Source organism: Thermobia domestica, chromosome 1 (genome assembly GCF_964235325.1).
Source record: "Thermobia domestica chromosome 1, izTheDome1.hap1.1, whole genome shotgun sequence".
In the NCBI taxonomy this organism is placed as follows: Eukaryota; Metazoa; Arthropoda; class Insecta; order Zygentoma; family Lepismatidae; genus Thermobia; species Thermobia domestica.
In genome coordinates this window covers 63,421,406-63,435,636 of record NC_137454.1, presented here as the reverse complement: position 1 = coordinate 63,435,636, position 14,231 = coordinate 63,421,406, and positions in this window count along the sequence as shown.

Genomic DNA, 14,231 nt, shown 5'->3' with positions numbered 1-14,231 from the left:
TGATTTTTTCTCGTCTTCATACAACTTTGTTTGGGAGGATTTTGAGTTCACTTCCAGATCACTTCCATAATGCTGGGCCATAGGCTCCACAATATTGTAATTTAGAAAGTTTTTACTTTTTGAATGCAGAGCGGTGATTGGTTTAATGATTTTGGTACATATCCAAAGCAGTTTTCCATCTCAGTGATTGCTTTATCAATAGTAGGCAGAAAAATGTCTCTTAGTAAAATTCGTTTTCTGCCTCCAATGAAGAACGAGATTCATTCAAAATGAATTTGTGATATTTCGATGGCAAATGTCGAGTTCGTTCCCACGAGGAACCCCTATAGCCTATCTGTTTCCGGCACTGGAATTTCAAAACTATTTTCTTTGCATATCTCCAAACATTCTTGATAAATTTGTTCGAATGTTGTTCGTTGAGAGTCATATTCTCCAGACCTCATTTTCGACAGCGTTTGAACTAGTGAAACTACAAGAATCAAACCTTCCGACATGTCTGCATCTACTTGCGATAAGGCGAAGCTTAAAGTTACAGCATGGCAGCAGTCATCTCAAATTTTACCAGAACGAAGATATTCCCTCTTGTACATATTACACTAATTTGCCGGATGGAATGATGGGAGTAAATAAATATCTTAAGTTCCAGGTTTGGTTTAATACCGCGTAATAATATAAATAGTTGTTTGGTAGGTAAACTGTATTATTATTATTATTATTATTATTATTATTATTATTATTATTATTAATAATAATAATAATAATAATAATAATAATAATAATAATAATAATGTAAAAATGATGAACAAGGACAAATGTTCTTAAGAGACAAACGTCACACAGAAACAGGAACTGAATTCTAACAAAACACTTATTTGCCGTCCCAGCCCACTTTAAGTTTTAAGCCTTGCTCTTGAAGCTTAAATTTCACTTTAAAGTAAATTGCCATTAATTATCATGTATTCTTAATATTTCAGAAAAATGTCCCGATTTCACGCCCTAAAAACATGGTAGCCTAATCAGTCACGAAACTAGACATTTGGTGTCCAGGGCAAATTTTGCGATTAGCACCCCCTTCATCTATACCAATAAAAACACAGATTATTTTGCTGGCGTCCGAGGCAACTACAACGATTGCAGCCTCTTGTTTTGATCTGGCCGTAGTTCAATTATTTTTGGTTACTTTACCCTTGAACTCTAAAACTGAGTAATGAATTTACCTTTACTTCATTAAAATGATGAAGTGAACACTCTTTGAAGCAAAAAAAGGAAATGTTTTTCTTTCCCTAATATCAAACAGTGTTAGAACAGACGTTTCAATCGGGAATCCTTACAGCAAAAGAAGTATACGTGGCCTTTGTCTTTCTTTCGTTTGTTTACCCACTGGTTCTTAGAATTTGACGTGAATTCAAATACACAGATACTTCACACCCACACCGAATGGCCAAAGCTCGGCGGTAGAACATCAGCTTAAGATTCGGAAGATGGTGCGATTGATCACTTGTGGATAAATATTTCAACTGAGGAGTTTACCAAGATTCTTTCTGGTGTCACTAGGGACATTTTTATGGCCCTATTGACTCATTTCCCTTATTTCTATCCTCTGAGTCTCGGATGCTTCAAAGCCTTAAAATAAATTCAAATGTAGTTGAAATATACCCTACTATCCTACAGTCGATGCTAGATTAACATTGTAAGTTTTGAGATTTAGATTTGAAGGAGGGGCATTAATTAGTATATCCTGTTGAAAATTCATGTCACCACTGATTTACTGTTCGGCATAATTTCTACAATGTAATTTTCTCAGAAATGCTTAATGCTTAATTTTCTCAGAAATACATATTTTGACGGAGAACTAATATAAATCTGTGATAAAAATGGGTATTCACTGACTGAACTTACTGAATGGAATATCTGTGGACCAGTCCCACAAACTCCTTATATACGTATTATAGACGTATTATTTTGGTCTCGTTCGTGGGGGAAAGGGGCACTCAGAGCTCCGGAGAGGCAGTGCCCCCCAAAAACATGTCTGGAAGAAACACTGTCCCTAAAAATGTAATAAATAAATAACAGCCATTTTTTAAAAGTATCCAATAGAATAGAAAATATTCTACACAAAATTTGAAATCGATCAGTGAAAACGGCATCTTTCTAGAGCTTGTGGTTTCCGAGATATCATTCTCAAAAGAATTGAAGACATAACCACAAACATATAACCAAACATATAAACTTTCTTTGACCACAAACATATAAACTTAGCAATAGATAATTGTTATTTTCTTTTTTGGGGTTAGAAAAATTTAACTACTACATATGTTTAAAACTTATCATGATATCAAAGTGAGAAAAAATGCCATGCTTCCACCTGTATTATTGTTCTTTATTTTTGTTTGCAAAGGTTTCGTAATTATTTCTGTATGCTCTTTTGTGCATAAAGAATGTTTTCCAGTAAATTCTATATCTTAAAAGCAGTAATGTAGGAAATTTTATAATCAATTTTCACATTACGTATCGTCCCGAAAATTACATGATTTTATGTTTTCATATTTTGGACTTAATGTTTTCTTATTATTTATGTATTTCTTTATTCATGACATACCTCTCTTTATTCATGACAAACGTAAGTGAGTTTGTGATGGTGTTCAGATAGTGTCTGAAGATTTTTTCGAGGTTTTCCCATTTCCTCCCTACATGACTTTTATCCAGTAGGCATGGGCGCGAGACGCGAGAACGCGAGAAGTCTTGTCTCGTCTCGTCTCGCAAACGAGACGAGAACGCGAGACGAGACTTATAATATTTTGCGAGACGAGAACGCGAGACGAGACCTGATATCTTTTGCGAGACGAGAACGCGAGACGAGACTTCAGCAAGTCTCGCGCGAGAAGTCTCGCGAGACTTCTCGCGGTCTCGCATAGTTTACATTTGTGATATTGATATGGTATTCTTTTCCAAGTACCATCATACATATTGAAGAGAAGATATTTAATAATATCAGGATCGAGTTTTGTAATAAACATGGGTGTACCGACAGTAGAGCGCCAGCAAAGAGAGTGATGATAAAAGAGCGACAACAAGGAGAGCGTTAGCCAAGAGATCGACGGGTCAAAAGGCGACGCACAAAGAAAGCGACAGCCAGGAGAGCGACGGTCCAAAAGGGCGACGCACAGAGATCGATAAACTATGGATCAAATGCTTGAAACGTGGTCATAATTCAAAATCAGTAAAAATGGACAAAAAATTGCTATAATGAGTCTTTTGATCTTGTTAATTATCAATTTGACATCAAATAAAAAAAAATGGAGGACAAAATTTGGAAAAAGTAAAATTGGCAAACTGGACTTGGTACATTGGTGCACTTGACTTTGTTGATTACAAACTTACTAATTTGACATTAAAATTTAAAAATTCAAAATTGCGGATCCATATAGCGAACTGCGTCTGAAAAAGTTTGAGATTCGAGATGGAAAGAACTTTGTCTACTTCAATAGCTAGGACTGAGTCAATCTACCAGTCATTTATTAACTAAAATATAACTTAATGAAGTCATTTTAATTTTTCAGTTAAACAATTGTTCTTCTCCCCCTTATTTTTCGAAAGCTTAGTCCTCAACCATATAGTCATTCCACCTGAAAGCGAAAAATCGAGCAAGACGGTCGATTATGTGAATGATAATAACCAGAAATATATATAAAGTTCTAAACCGTGTGGAACAAAAAGGCACAGTGGAATACTAACAATATGTTGATTCCAGTAAGAAATATGCTTCCTCCACAAGTGGTGAAAATTTCAATTTGTATTTCGACTTACTTCTGTCCCGGCATGTGTTTACGTGGCAGCACGTTCCTTGCTGCTTCACGTTTCTTAGCAGCTGAAAAAATTACACAAAAACATTCTTGTAAACAAAGTCCGGGTGTAGAAACGAATGCAATCACAAACGAGAGTCGTGTTTTTCTGTTTTCACTCCTTTTAGTAGACTCAGTTCACGATTGTTTGTAATTACTTGCAAAATTTGATTCTGTTTATAGCGGTTTCAGACCCTGGAATGCAGACAACACAACAATCTTGATGTAGCGTTGGAGCTTCAAAAAGTTGTAATGGTCACATCTGTTTTAGAGATTGATATGTATTGCTTTCTTTTCTTTCTTTCTTTCTCTCTCTCTTTCTTTCTTTCTTCTTCTTCTTCTTTTTCTGAATTTTGGAGCAACAACAACAATATAAAGTGACAACATGAAAACAGATACTTTAGTGAGGCTCAGAAACACAAATTTGAGCGTTTTAGTTATTTCCGATCAGAAGTTAGAGGGGGCATAGCTCAGCATCCGTTCTCTATGCACTATATACTTTATACCACTAGCACTAATAGGAATTAGAAACACAAAAGATGATTTTTTTCTATAGAAAGTACAGATGATACTTATTATTCTCTCAAAATTACGTTCCCCTTGACACAACAAATTTTTCAATACTTCTTCCGAAAATATAATTTTAATTTAATTCATCGACTTGGACTAAAAAGATCCAAATATTTCGTAACCCAAAATGTGTATTTGCGTCACTACTACGTGGTAAAAAAAAAGGACTGTCCACATATCTATAGTGCAATTTTGAATTTATTTATTTATTTATTTATTTATTCAATCCTCGATAGAGCTCCAAGAAAATGAACATAACTTAATATTCAACTATGGTCGTATCTTCAACATGAATGGCGTGCATTACAAACCATTCCATTTTCCTTCCTATCACATATTGATAAGTGTTCAGACAAATACTCAAATCTCGAGTGCGACCGCACGAAGATTTTGGCATAATTTGTCGTTTCCACATGGAATAACTCTATAGGTATTGTCTACATGTTCAGCCGAATCTCCATGGAAGTTATTCCCTTCATCACTTTCGTTTGAGTCGTCTAAATTTTTGTCAGCTTCCGTGTTGGAAATAATTAAAAGGTTTACAGCTTCAGATGACAAATTCTTCATTTTCTTATGAAAGGATTTGCCTAAAGAAGAAATGAAAGGATCTGTTGTTGCCAAAAGCCTTCGGAACTTATCATCCATGTTTTCAATACGAAAACAGTTTCGAGAAAAGTTCTGACAAGCTGACAAGAATTTAGACGGTTCAGACGATGAATTTGACCAGATTCGGCTGAACGTGTAGACACTTATATGGTTGAGGATGAAGCTTTCGCAAAAGAAGGAGAACAACAATAATTGTTTCGCTGAAAATATCTTCAGTAAATTGTCCACTGATTTCGCATATTTATTCTTTATATAACTCCTCTTGTACCATTACCACGCTAAATAAACACCAAAAATGAATTGAATTCAGGCCTGGTCATACCGAAAGTGAAAATGTTTACTATTTGCCTAAACAAACAGCTAAATTTCCGTATTTTGTTTTGTTTAATCTTGTTTTTGAGGCGAGAGATAGAGATTGGGCGAGACAAAATCAAATCTGTCTTGCTTCGTGACCAGGACTGGTGACATTCAAGAAACAGTTCACATTTGTTTCGAGATAATACATTAACGACATCTCAAGATAGACTAATTTTTCCTCTTGTCGCATCTCGTGAGCGCATCTATCACTAGTTAATATAAAAACTACTAATACTATAGAATTAAATTTGTTTGGTCCCGACACTACTCGAAACTTGAGCAAATATCGAGTCGAATTGGAGATTTTTTGAACCGAGTTCTCGAGTGGATATAAAATAGTTTTATTTCGAGTGAAGCCAAATGTAAAGAAAATTTGTTTGAACTTGCTCGTCCTCAACCCTCGAACAGAATGGGTCCAGAAAAGGAAAATCAATATTGTGCGTTCGTGCTGTACGTTGCAGTAAGGAACAATGCTGTCATAATTATGAACTCCCCAAAGATGTTAATGTTCTACAAAATTGATACCTTAGAAGTGCATGGTTCTCATCGAAACATCCCTTCCACACAACATCATCACCTGAAATCGTAGAGACAATCGCAGACGAAGGCAAGTCAGTAACTAATAGTTTATTTCTAAACTTTTGGGCTAGCATTTATTTGAACATTTACTATAAATTATGTCGACTAGTGGAAATAAAAAAATACAATTTTCCTTTGTATTATGAAATTTCTATTGACTTTTTTTATGTTTTACTGTCATTTTGGAAGTTTCAAAGTATCTAGTTAACGGGGTAAGTGTTGTGACTTTTCGGCAACACTGATAGTTGCTTAGTTAGCTGTTCTTGCTTCTTGAAATGGTTTGGTCAGATTGTCACAATTACTGATTTCATGATAGGTTTAAGTTAACAAGGTTAATCAAAATCTAGTTATTTTAGGAGATTTCCTCATGACAAAAGATTTAAGAAATAAAGATTGTGTTAGTTTTTTTTTTTTTTTTTTTTTGTCACTACTTTCTCAAAATGTAATAAAATAGATTCTTCCATTATCTACACTGTTTTCTTTATTTTCTCTTTGGGGTCGTGAGCCAAGATCTTCGGTCATAAAGTTCTTGAGGAGGGGGAGGAAAATTGGGGGAAAAAACAACACGTTTTGTCTTGTGTATCCACACTCCTCCTGATGATGAGACTACATCTTGACAAATCATATAAAAGCAGGATAGCAAACACCAGTGCAATGCATTTTTTTTATTTCTTTATGGAGAACATATTTGGAAGACGTCTTTTCGGAAAATTTTGTAGACGGAAACAATGAACTTAGGTAACATTGCATATTCGCGGCTGCGGTTTCCGGTCTTCTGTTATTGCACCCTCGGTAAAAATATCCTAGTTCAAAAATATACGGCTCGCTTTGATTTTTCCTTCAGTGCAGAAATTCGAGGCGTCGGTCAGAGGATACCATATCTTCTCTCTCTCTCTCTGTTTCTGTCTGTCCCTGACACTCTGACTTTCTTCTTCCTATTTTAAATGCATTATATATATATATATATATATATATATATATATATATATATATATATATATATATATATATATATATATATATATATATATATATATATATATATGAGGGAAAAAGGCAAGTGTTTAGTTCCAATGTGATGTAAAGCCTCTGGGTTTAGAACAGATTTGTTCCCCTTGTCCACCAAATTGTTTTCTTACGGTAACTTGTTTTATGAAGGCTGAAAAAGGGCCTATTGGCTTATTTAAGAAGGAAATTTTTTTAGTCAAAATAAAGCAGTTGTTTCTTTCCGTAAACATAAATTTAGGATAAATGGATTTATGGTTGCAAGACGGATCCTCTCACCAAAACCAGAAGTGATATCTGCTTAGTTTTTATTCGTCAGAAAAGGAGGGAGAGAAACAGTGACGACGCCAGAGGGGGGCAAGGAGGGCGAGCGCCCCCTAGTAGCTACTTCTGCTTTCTGACTGCTACCTAGACTGCCCCCCCCCCAAACTCCTACAATCTTTAAACATTCTACATGTAGTATTTTATATCAGTATCATAACCAATCTAATTGTCAAATTGTAGTCTACTGTACTTTCCATGGATTTACTATGTGGTAGATAAGTACTCAAGCTTTCTTCTTTGAGCGTCTAAGTATTTCTGTTTTCTAATTCAGCGCCTTTTGAGGTAAATTTTAGTTATACTTCTTATGATTTTTAATTATTGTGCCTAGCGAGCAATAGTAGATTTGGTCGACTTGTTTTCTTCTCATTGGATCAACTTCGATTGGAAACAAAAGAAAGGTAAAACCAGTTTCATAACTTGTTTGTATTTATCCAGGTTTGAAGTTTTCAGTTTCATATTTTGTTTTATTTAAAGGTTCTATACTTATTTTTTCTGAAACATTATTCACAGCTTTCAATATTCAGAGGATGTGCTTATAACAGCTTAGTTTGCAACTACCAGGGCTTAATTTTTTTGAAGGGGATAAAATGAGTTGTGTTTTCCCTTCCTGCAAATGGAATTAAATTGATTCCCAATAAAACGTATTGTCAGAGTGCTGATCTTTAGTTAGTAATTGGCTTACACTATTGCTCCCTTACCTATTTTGTTTCAAAGTACTGACGTGACGTCTACCATATTGACTAGGAGCTGCTGAAAAATTCGTAGCCCAACCCAGAAGGAGTGCACGTGGAATGGTAAAGTTTTACTTCTTCTACACTTTCCCCGAAAGTCAATATACTACCTTGTGCAGTGCTCCAGTTTTTGCAGAAAAGTTAAAAAATCTGAAGATTTCCTCGCACCACTGTTCGTAGCACTATCCCTATCAGATCTAAAATGGCGTCCTTTCAATTGTTATTTAAGTTTGGGAAATAAGTACACGTAATAGTTAGACGGAGCTAAATCTGCGGAATAAGAATGATGATCTAGACATTGAAATCCTAGGTTATGCAATGTCAGTTGTGTTCGCAGGGGCTTGATGGACAGATGTATTCTCCTGAAAAAAAAAGAGAGAGAGAGAATTCCTTTCTTTTCATTTTCCAGTGCGTTGAAATTTGAATTTTTCTTTCAGTTTTGTAAGTAATGTAGAGATTCTGGATTAATTATTTGACCGTTGCGGAGGTAGTCTATGAGTACGACTCCATACTTATCCCAGAAGAATGTTGCAAACAGTTTCTCAACCTACTTCTGTGTCTTGAACTTCTTGGGGCGTTGGAGAAATGAGCGCTACTACTCCATTGACTGTTGTTTCGATTCAGGATCATAGTGGTACAACCATATTTCATCTATGGTTACTATTCGTGAGCGAAATTGATCAGCATTACGGTCAAATTGAAAGAAGACTTCTCTTAATGCCGTCACTCTTTTATTCTCCTGACAGATATTTTGGGAACCCATTATGTCGAGAACTTGAGCATACCCAAGCCATTCTGAATTATGCAACCGACGAGTTCCAAAGAAATACCCAGAATCTCTGACACAAGTTTTGCTGAGAAGGTAAAAACTAAGAAAGCGGGGTGCAGCCAGACCTCAGACTATAATATGTATATCGTGAGTTTACTATACACTTTAGAAATTATATAAATAATAGCTTATATTTTTGTCACTCAAAAACTGGGGTAGCCTTGGCCCTCCGGCCCCGGGCTATATCCACCACTGGCTGAAATGCTGCAATTTTCAAGAATAATGTCACAAATTGCATCCGTAATTTCGGGAAGAGTCATTGCTTTTAATCATCTTGGATGTAAAGCATAATTTGTTGAGAAATCGCCACGTTTATACTAAGCCATTTACTTCTTCACCACTGTATATAACGGAGGAGAGTCCCATGGTGTTTCACTGATTTCCTAATTAATATACTTCGGTGACTTTCCTTGGTGGAACAAAAATGTTATAACAGTTAGGATCTGGATGTTCGTGAAATTATCTGTTTGGGCACACATAATCATTTCATAAGCCTGAGAAACAATAAGAATTGCATTATTAATATGCAAATTTGTATTTGTACATACAGAGATATGTTTTTCTAAACTGCGGTTTCATTTTTCTACCTAGTACCTACACTCCTTCTGGATTGGACTAGGACATTTTCAGCAACTCCTCGTAAATTCTCTCTCTCTCTCTCTCCGGATATATATATATATATATATATATATATATATATAGAGAGAGAGAGAGAGAGAGAGAGAGATGCGTAGCATATAGTACTGGACGAATGTGTTACTCGTAGCATACGCGAAAGTAATTCAATTTATGTGTAGATTTCAAAAGTGTCATTGAAAAATATTTCAAATGTAGACGTTACTTATTTGTTAGTTACAAACTTTACCTGAAATAAGTTTAAGTTATAATCATATAGGTCTAATATAAAAACAGCATCGAAATTACACAATGTAATGTAAAATAAGTCAAACGTAATAAATATGTCATATTTGGCATGGCAAATAGCCGCCCCCTGAAAATGTATCTGCCCCCCTAAGAACTTAAAGCTAGCGTCGTCACTGGGGAGAAAAATGCTGTCGGTACTCCACTACTTTTTTATGGTTTTGCTTTGATTTTGAGGAAAAAACATGTGTTTCAGATTGCAAACAGTTTGAAATATTTTTTCAGATGAGCTTGGTTCATTGCGTGAATTTCATTCCATTCCTCAGTTTGCGAAAGACGGTTTGTATTGAGTATAAGTGGTGCTAATGAAATTCTGTTTTTGTGATGGAAGGGTATTTGTCTAAGAAACATACACATGATCTGAATAAATTTTTATTTAATCTCATTGTAGTCTTTCTTGTAGTTATTAAAGTTTAATCTCTTAACTCTCAATTGTTAAAAAACGTTTAGATGAAAATGCATTTAAGTTGTGAAATATATATTACTAACGCTGCATGTTTACTATAAACACGGCTATTTGAGTTACTGTCTTACCAAGTTATTTGAAAGCTTTTATCTTGCAAGTAAGATTACTCACATGTAACGTGCCGATTTCATTCATACTTCACATAGAAAGAGACTACAGAAAACTGGCATTTTTTAATACCAAGAATGTGGGGTGTAAAATCAAGCATTGTGAATCGGAATGAGTGGATAAGCATTGTGTAACAATGCAACTATGAAACAAAACTATGTAAAATTTGAGTAAACATTATTTTAAAAGGGTCGAATGAAGACTACATTATTCCAGTATTGATTTGCGAGACCGCGAGACCAACGCGAGAAGTCTCGCGCGAGACCGCGAGACGAGACTTCCAAAATTTTGCGAGACGCGAGACGAGAACTTAGGTCTGCGAGACGAGACGAGACGCGAGACGAGAACAGCTTTTGATTTTGCGAGACGAGACGAGACTTGTTTCAGTTCTCGTCTCGTTTGCTCTCGCGCCCATGCCTATTATCCAGCTTTCGACTGTTTATCTTTTTTCTTCATGACATCAAGACCGCAGCATATGAACTAGAGACTTATGCTTCTTTTGCTATATGATTTGCGTATGGACCTTCAATTCGTGAATTTTCTTGAAGTTCTCCCATTTTTCTCATACGAGATTCGAACTCGAGACTCTTAAATCATACGGCACTACCCAGGCCCAACCACGAAACTTTACTCCTACAAGAAATCGAACACACCACCAAAGACACATACTTCCCATTTTCTTCCTGAAACAAACTTTGTTATCAATTACTTACCTTTTCCAATATGTACTTTGAAACCTCAAATTTTCAATTTGAACACAAAACGATAGAAAAAAACTTTTTCCGATAATTTTGATCAACTGGTTCTTTCAGTTTGAAAGCATATGTCATGATATGTTTTACTTAACATGATGCCATCACACATTATACCAACAAACGGAAGGACGCCATTTTTAAAAAAGAAGAACTTTGACCTTCTCAGGTTACAAACAACCACGCCGCCAACTTTTCTTGTAACCCATAAAAGTTTATCATTTTGCAATTATACTGTCTCATTTCTGGTTTAAGCCGAAGATCTATAAGTATCTACTGTCGCACTGTGTAGACCCATATGAGTTTACATTATGATATTATTTAAACAGAATAATTTTACAAATGATACTATGTAGCAGTATTTACTCGGATTTATGAAAATATGAAAATATAATGATTATACGTATATAACCTTTATATAGGCCTACGTATATAAAGGAATATTATTTAATGTAAAAACATATGTATATGTTGCGTACTGCAATGCATATCAAACACGCAAGAGCCACAAACATTTTTCATGTACGCTAGTTGAAATATTCTAGATTTATTACGTAAGCTAGCTGCGAGTTGACGAAGGTCGCGTATTGCGTAAGTCGGAGGTTACTGTATATACCAGGGTGGAAAAAAATCATGATTTTTTTTTAAAAAAATCATTTTTGTTGACTTTTTTGATTTAAATCGATTTTTTTTTATTTAAATCAAATTTTTCTCCTCATATAATACAAGTCGCGAACTGAAGAAAAAGCATTAGGAATGAGTATTAAATGCTAATTATGCCATTTAAGTGAAAGTATTGGGGTTGAATTTTGAATTATCTCCAATCGTTAACCTATATCAATCCCAAACAATGTTTCTTAACCCTTTTAAATTATGGCTCTTTTTAAAGGTAAATTATAGACTTCCAGTCAAGTAGCAACAGCATCATCCTTATTTATCCTAGGATCATAGTACATACATCAATCTCTTTGGAATAGAACAACTTTTGAAACAGTAACATTCACATTTCCCTATCATGTCCCTGAAGTAGGAAATTTTGAGAGTAATAGGCATTTTTTTTTTCATTTTTTTTTAATTGATCCCCTCTGGATTCCCCTATGTTAAAGCACAGATCTCAAAATCAACTGGGAAATACTAAGGGGTGTACTAAATGTGTGTACAAAATTTCAAGCTTCTGTCCTGAGTAGTAAGGATGAGGAAACTATTTAACAATGAGCTAAGAACATTCCCACAATACCTCATGACCCGGATGTAATATAACAATTTCCTCAGACATCCCTATTTATCCTAGGATCAGGGCTGGCAGAAACCATGATTTTTATTGAAAAAAACCGTTTTTTTGGTTTAAATAATTTGCTCTACGTACTTACAACACATATGGACAGAAACAAGTTTTTTTTTTTTTTTTTTTTTGGCCTTTTCATTATTATGCAACAACCGGGTTATGCTAGAAGGGGTCACATAAGCCCAAAGTGGAATCTAAACCGGTTCTCGGCTTACATCCGAGAGAAATTATCCTTCGTTTGAACTCGGAACCGGGACTAATTGGCCTCAAATGCGATACGCCTGCCGACTCACTCACGAAGGACTCTTGATTAAAAAAATACGTTGTTGTACTAATCTTAACATACTTGTTAATATAATTGTCAAGAGTCATTTCAGAAGGAAAAAAGATAATCAGTTGCACAAGTGAAACCATTATACAGAATTACATATGGACAATTTCAAAGTACTGCAGAGTACAGAAGAACTAATTTAGTCCAAGTTAGTTCACTACGACTTTTATTAGTCCAAATTAAAGAAATACGACTTAATTTGCATATCAGTAAGAAAAATGAATAAAGATACGAATTATTTGAGTCCACTTTGGCTCTGACCCATTTATACATAAATAGTTACAAAAGTTACTTCTGATTTCAATAAATGCCTCTCATGGGGTTTCTATACCCCCCCCCCCAAGTACGGCATTTCAATGTATTTTATCAATAGTAAACATTATTAAAACGAAACAATATTTAGATTTTTTTGATTGCAATTGCATAACAATAATAACAAACTATAAAAAATCACAAAAGAAACATTCATAAACTTCTATATTTTTTAAAAAAAAGTTGCTTTTGTAGTATAATTTCTCAGTAATGAATGGGGAATTTAGGTCTGAGTATAATACGAATAATATACGGGAGTGAAACGTGATAACCCACAAATGCGTGTTCATCTAGCTTTTACGAACACTTACACTTTTACGAACATTTTTCGTTTTTTCGTTTAAACCAGGGTTTAAACTACCTTGGTTTAAACCAGCCAACCTTGCCTAGGATCATGATTTGTACATTATTCTCTTCATAATAAATCAAATTTTCAAACGATATCATTCAAATGTCTCCGGCATGTATCTGGGGCGGGTTAATCACGAAAAAAGGAATTTTTTGTTAAAAATATATATATATTTTTTAATTTTTACTCAGTGACCCCCCCTCCTGTTTTAAGGCAGAGATCTGAAAATATTGAGGGGTACACTGAGTAAATGTGCAAAATTTCAATCCTGTAGGTGCAAAAGTAAGCCCGCAAAAAATAATATTCCCCAAATACCCCAGATTTCCGTATAAAACAGGATCTCAGGTAACAGTTTCCTGAGACATCTCTATTTATCCTAGGAGCATAGTACGTACATCATTTTCTTCAGAATAGAACGTTCCAGACGGTACCGAGGCGGGAAAATCACGAAAAAAGCTATTTCTGTTAAAATTATCCTTTTTTAAAACATTTTTGCCCCTCTGGACCCCGCTGTTCCCACGCCAAGATATGAAAACATTTGAAAATTATTAAGGGGTGCACTGAACGAGTGTGCAAAATTTTTCTTCTGAATGCAAACTGTATCCCGATAACAAAAAATACCTTTTTAAATTTATGACTTCATCACACACTATGCCTCAACGCAGAAAGGTGTGAAAGCATATGTAACGTGTTTTAAAATGCCTCCTGTCTTGAAGAAAACGATGTAAAAAGCCTTATTGGTACTTTTTTAATCGAATAATGAAGATACTACCCTATTACCTAATAATATGTCATATAATTTAAAAGGTTAAGCATTAAGGAAAAGTACAGCAATGTTTATCAAAATAACACTTTTTTTTCACA